Here is a 7860-nt window from a genome sequence, read left to right as displayed (position 1 = left end):
CGTACGTCCGAACGAACGAATGAACGTACGAAGGAAAGAACAATCGAACGAAAGAACTAACAAAAGAACGTACATATGTACGTATGTGCCTACGAACGAACGAATGAACGAACGAAAGAACGAACGTACGAAAGAACGAACGAACGAAAGAACGAACGTACGTACATAAGAACGAACGAACGACCGAACGACCGAACGAGCGAAATAAACGAATGAAAGATCGAACGCGCGAACAAACAATCTAACGAACAAATTAAGGTACGTACGTACATACGAACGAACGAACGCATGCACGTACAAACGAACGAACGAACTTACGTATGTACGAACGGATGAACGATCGAACGAACGAACATAACTTCCCGCCGTACATAGGTACGAACGACCGAACAAACGACTGACCAAACGAACGGACGTACGTACGAACGAATGAATGAACGAACGAACGTACGTAAGAAAAAACGAACGAACGAAGGTACGTACGTACGTACGAATGAACGAACGAAATACGTACGTAAGAACGAACGAACGAATGAACGAACGAACGAAAGTACGAACGTCTGTACGTACTAGGTACGAACGAACGATCGAACAAACTAACGAACGAAAGAACGAACTAACGAACGAATGAATGAACGAACGTACGTACGTACGTATGTAAGTAGGTACGAAATATCCAACGAACGTACGTACGTCAGAACGAAAGAACGGACGTAAGTACGTACGAACGAACGAACAAATGAACGAAAAAAAGAATGAACGTTATTACGTACGTACATCTGGAGGAAGGAAGGAACGAACAAACAAACGAAAGTACGAATGAGCGAACGAAATAACAAACAAAAGAACGAAGGTGCGAAAGGGCAAACGAACGAGCGAAATGAACGAACGAACGTACGTATGTAGAAACGAACGTACGCACGTACAAACGAACGAACGTACGTACGAACGAACGACACGAATGTACGTCTGTACGTACGTACGTATGTGCGTATGTACGAACGAACAAACGTACGTACGTTCGTAGTACGTAGGTAAGAATGAGCGAATGAACGAACGTACGTACGTATGTACGTACGTACAGACGACAGAACAAACAAACGAGCAAACAAACGAATGTACGTACGTAACAAAGAAAGAACGAACGAACGAACGACGGAATATACGCACATACGTTCGTACGAACGAACGAAGGAGCGAACGAAGGAACGAAAGTACGTACATACGAACGAATAAACGAACGTAAGTACGTACGTACGTATGAGCGAACGAACGAACGAAAGATAAACGAACACACGAACGAACGAACGAACGAACGAAAGAAAAAACGAACGAACGAACGAACGTACTACCTACATACGTACGTAAGAACGACCGCACGAACGAACAAATGTACGTACGCACGCACGTACGTAAGAACGAATGAACAAACGAACGAAAGAACGACCAAACGAAGAAACGTACGTACGTATAAACGGACGTACGAACGAACGAACGAACGTACGTACGTACGTATGTAAGTACGAACGGACGAACGAAAGAATGTACGTACATACGAACGAACGAAAGAACGAACAAACGAAAGAATGAAGGATCGAAAGAACGAACGAATGAACGAACTTACGTAAGTACAAACGTACGAACGAACAAACGATCGAACGAACGAATGAACAAACAAATGAATGAACGAATGGGCGAACGAACAAAGTAACGAACGAACATACCTACATACGAAAGAACGTAACTACGTACCTACAAGCGAAAGAACGTAAAACGAACGAACTAACGAACGAAAGAAAGAACGAATGAACAAACGAACGTTAGTATGTACATCAGTACGTAGTTACGTACGTACGTACGAACGAATGAATGTACGTACGTATGTACGTACGAACGAATGAACGAACGTACGTCCGAACGTACGTACAATAAAACGAACAAGCGAACGATAGAAAAAATGAACGTAAGTAAGTACGCATGAACGAACGAACGAACGAAAGAAAGAACGAACAAACGAACGAACGAACGAACAACGTACGTATGTACGAACGGACAAAAGGACGAACGAACGTACGTACGTACAAACGATAGAACGAATGAACAGACGAACGAACGAAATAAAGATTGAACGTAGTACATACGTACGTACGATTGAATGAACGAACGATAGAACGAACGTACGTACATACGTACAAATGAAAGAAGGTACATACGTATGAACGAACGAACGAACGATCGAAAAAAGAAGGAAATGAAGGACATACGTACGTACGAACGAACGAAGGTAATTACGTACGTACGTTCGATTGAAATAAAGAACGAACGAACAAAAGAACGAGCGAACGAACGAACTAACTTACGTACGTACCAACGAACGAACGAACGAACGAACGTACGTACGAATGAACGAAAGCAAGAACAACGTACGTACGTACGAAAGTACGAACGAACGAACTTACATACGTACGTACGAACGATCGAACAATTTGACAAACGAAAGAATGAACTAACGCTTGAACGTAGTACATACGAACGTACGTAGTTACCAACGACCGTACGAGCGTACGAACGAATGAACGTACGTACATAGTACCTTCCAACGAACGAACGAACACACGTACGTGCGTACGAACCAACGAACGAAGAAACGATCGAACGTACGTCCGAACGTACGTACGATAGAACGAACAAGCGAACGATAGAACGAACAAGCGAACGATAGAACAAATGAACGTATGTGCATAAGTACGTAAGTACGCACGAACAAACGAACGAAAGAAAGAACGAACAAACGAACGAACGAACGAACAACGTACGTACGTACGAACGGACGAAAGAACGAACGAACGGACGAAAGAACGAACGAACGTACGTACGTCCGAACGATCGAACGAATGAATAAAAACGAACGAACGGAATAAAGATTGAACGTAGTACATATGTAGTACATACGTACGTACGATCGAATGAACAAACGATAGAACGTAGTACATACGTACGTTCGATCGAACGAAGGAACGAACAAACAAAAGAACGAGCGAACGAACGAACGGACGTACGTGCGTACGTACGTACGAACGCCCGACCGAACGAAGGAACCAACGAACGTACGTACGTACGAGCAAACGAACGAATGTACGTACGTACGAATGACGAACGTGCGTACGAACGAATGAACGAGCGAGCAAACGAACGAATGAGTGAAAAAACGTACGTACGTGCGTACGAATGAACGAACGAACAAACGAACGTACGTAAGTACAAACGAACGAATGAACGAACGAACGAGCAAACGACCGAATGAGTGAATGAACGTACGTACGTGTGTACGAATGAACGAACGTACGAAGGAACGAATGTACGAACGAACGAATGAACGTACATACGTACGAACGTACGTACGAACGAACGTACGTACGAACGAACGGACGAACGAACTTACGTACATACATCGGTAGGTACGAACAATCGAACAAACAAACGAACGTACGTACGTACAAACGAACGAATTAGCGTACGTGCTAACGAACGAACGAGCGAATGAAACGAAGGAACGGACGAACGAATAAACGAAAAAACGGACGAACGTACGTATGAAAGTACGAACGAACGAAATTACGTACGTACGTACGTACGAACGATCGAACAATTTGACAAACGAAAGAATGAACTAACGCTTGAACGTAGTACATACGTACGTACGAACGAATGAACGACCGAAAGAACGAGCGTACGTACATACGTACGTAAGTACATACGTGCGAACGAATGAACGAACGATCGAACGAACGAAGGAAATAAAGAACGTAAGTACGTACGAACGAACAAACGAACGTAATTACATACATACGTACGAACGAACGTGCGAACGAATGAACGATCGAACAAACGAACGAACGATCGAACAATCGAATTAACGAACAAACGTAGGTACGTACGTACGGACGAACAAAAGAACGTACGTACGAATGAACAAACTAACGAACGAATGTACGTACGTACGAAAGAACGAACGATCGATTGAACGAATGAACGAACAAACGAACGAACGAAAGAATGAACATAGGAAGGAAAGAACGAACGTACGAACGAAACAACGAACGAACGATCGAACGAAAGAATTAACGAAAAAAGCGTACGTACGTACGAATGAACGAACGAACGAACAAACGAACGACCTAACTAACGAACTAATGTACGTACGTAGATCTAACGAACGAACGAAAGAACGAACGAACGAACAAAAGAACGAATGAACAAAAGAACGAACGAACGAATGACGAACGTACGTACGAACGAACAAAGGAACGAATGAATGAATGAACGTGCGTACGTACGAACGAACGAACGTACGTACGTACGAATGTACGAACGCACGTAAGTACGTAAGAACGAACGAATGAACGAATGTACGTACGTCCGAACGAAGAAACGATCGAACGAAGGAACGATCAAACAAACGAACAAAAGTACGTACGAACGAAGGAAAGAATCAACGAACAAACGAATGAACGTATAAATGTACGTACGTCCGGATGAAGGAACGAACGAATGAGTGAAACGAACGGACGGACGGACGTACGAACGAACGAATGAGTGAAACGAACGGACGGACGGACGTACGAACGAACGAACGAACGTATGTACGTTCGTAGTACGTACGTAAAAACGAACAAACAAACGTACGAACGAACGAATGAATGTACGTATGTACAAACGAACGAATGAAGGAACGAACGAACGTAAATACGTATGTACGTACGTTCGTAGTACGCAGGTTAGAACGAACGAACGAACGAACGTAATACGTACGTACGTACATACGTAAGAAAGAACGAACGAACGAACGACGGAATGTACGCACATACGTCCGTACGTACGAACGAACGAACTAAGGTACGTACATACGAACGAACAAACAAACGTACGTATGTACGAATGAGCAAAGGAACGAAAAAACGAACGAACGTACGTATATACGTGCGTACGTACGAACATACGAACGTACTAACGAACGTACGAACGAATGAATGTACGTATGTACAAACGAACGAACGAAAGAAAGAACGAACGTACGTACGTACGTACAAACGAACGACCTAACTAACGAACGAACGAACGAACGAAAGGTCGAACGTACGTTCGTACGTACAAACGTACGTACGTCCAAACAAATGAATCAACGTACGTACGAAGGAGAGAACGAACAAACGAACGAACGAAAGTACGGAAGTAAGTAAGAACGAATGAACGAACGAACGAAAGAATGAATGAACGAACGAACGAACGAAAGAACGTACGTACATATGTACGAACGAACGACAGCAAGTCCGAACGTAGGTAGGTACGAAAGAACGAACGTACGTATGTACATATTTCGTACATAAGAACGAACGAAACAATGGAACGAACGAAAGAAGGAACAAAGGAACAAACGAACAAACGAACGACCGAACAGACGAACGAAAGAACAAAAGAGTGAACGAACGAACATACGTACGTACAAACGCACGAACAAATGAACGAACGAACGAACGAAGGAAAGAAGGAATGAACAAACGAACGAACGTACGTATGTACATCAGTACGTAGTTATGTACGTACGTACGTACGAACGAATGAATGTACGTACGCACGTACCTACGAACGAACGAACTCAGGTACGTACGTACGAACCGACGAAAGAAGAAACGATCGAATGTATGTACGAACGTAAATATGATAGAACGAACAAGCGAACGATAGAACGAATGAAAGTACGTGCATACGTACGCAAGTAAGTACGCACGAACGAAAGAAAGAACGAACAAACGAACGAACGAACGAACGAAAGAAAATACGAACGAACGAACGAACGCAAGTACGTACCTACATACGTACGTAAGAACGACCGCATGAACGTAGGTAAGAACGAACGAACGAACGAAAGAATGAGCGAACGAAAGAACATCGTATGTACGTACATTCGTTCATTCGTTCGTTCGTTCGTAGTTACATACGTACGTACGAACGTTCGTTCGTTTATTCTTTCGTTCGTTCGCTCGTTCGTACGTTCTTACGTACGTACGTATTTACTTTCGTTCGTTCGATCGTTCGTCCGTTTATACGAACGAACGAAAGAACTTACGTACGTATAAACGGACGAACGATCGAACGAACGAAAGTAAATACGTACGTACGTAAGAACGTACGAACGACGAACTAATGACCACACGAAAGAACGAATGGACGAATGTACGTACGTCCGAAGGAAGGAACGATCGAACGAAGGAATGATCGAACGAACGAAAGTACGTACGAACGAAGGAAAGAATGAACGAACAAACAAATGAAAGTATAGATGTAAGTACGTCCGGAAGGAGGAACAAACGAACGAGTGAAACGAACGGATGAACGAACGAACGTACGTACGTACGAACGAACGAACGAACGTATGTAAGTACGTAGTACGTACGTAAAAACGAACAAACGAACGCACGCACGAACGAACGAACGAAAGTACGTACGTAAGAACGAAGGAACGAACGAACAAACGTACGTACGTTCGTAGGTTAGAACGAACGAATGAACGAACGTACGTACGTACGTACATACGTAAGAGAGGAACGAACGAACGACGGAATGTACGCACATACGTACGTACGTACGAACGAACGAACGAACGAAGGTACGTACACACGAACGAACAAACGAACGTACGTATGTACGAATGAGCAAACGAACGAAACGAACGAAGAAAAGAACGAACGAACGAACGAACGTACGTACGTATATACGTACGTACGTATGAATATACTGCCGCAATTTCGTATAAACGGGCATCGGCTGGTATTTACGGCTTGGAATACGCGTCTTTAGGCACGTTTTTGCGCCACTAGGCACGCTGTTGCGACGGCAATACAGATTTAAGTTGTGGAGCCTAATTTTGTCGCCACTGTTTAGTATTTAAGTGTTCAGGTTCGTTGTTAGAACCGCAAGTACGTACTTATAGAAGCAGCAACGCACATAATGCCGCAGTTTCGTATAAACATGCACCGGCTGGTATTTATGGCTTGGAATACCTAGTCGCGTGTTTGGGCACGTTTTTGCGCCACTAGGCACGCTGTTCCGTCGGAGGGTACAGATCTACGTTGTGGAGCTTAATTTTGTCGCAACGTCTTTGTATTTACGTGTTCAGGTTTGTTGTTACAGCCGCAAGTACGTACTTATAGCAGCAGCGATGCACATACTGCGCAGTTTCGTATAAACAGGCATCGGCTGGTATTTACGGCCTGGAATACGTAGTCGCGGCTTTGGGCACATTTTTGCGCCTCTAGGCACGCTGTTGCGTCGGCGGGTACAGATTTACGTTGTAGTGCTTAATTTTCTTGCCACTGTTTCGTATTTAGATGTTCAGGTTTGTTGTTACAGCCGCAAGTACATACTTATAGCAGCAGCGACGCACATACTGCAGCAGTTTCGTATAAACGGGCATCGGCAGGTATTTACGGATTGGAATACGTAGTCGAGGCTTTGGGCACGCTTTTGCGCCACTAGGCACGTTGTTGTGTCGCCGGGTACAAATTTACTATGTGGAGCTTAATTTTGTCGGCACGTTTTCCTATTTACGTGTTGAGGTTTGTTGTTACAGCCGCAAGTACGTATTTATAGCAGCAGCGACGCACATACTGCGCAGTTTCGTATAAACGGGCATCGCCAAGTATTTATGGCTTGGAATAGGTATTTCCGGCTTTGGGCATATTTTTGCGCCACTAGGAACGTTGTTGCGTCGCCGGGTACAGATTTACGTTGTGGAGCTTATTTTTGTCGCCATCGTTTCGTACTTACGAGTTCAGGTTTGTTGTTTCAGCCGCAGATACG

The sequence above is a fragment of the Octopus bimaculoides genome, chromosome 23 (genome assembly GCF_001194135.2).
Source record: "Octopus bimaculoides isolate UCB-OBI-ISO-001 chromosome 23, ASM119413v2, whole genome shotgun sequence".
Classification (NCBI taxonomy): domain Eukaryota; kingdom Metazoa; phylum Mollusca; class Cephalopoda; order Octopoda; family Octopodidae; genus Octopus; species Octopus bimaculoides.
Note: the sequence above shows the minus strand (reverse complement) of the source record.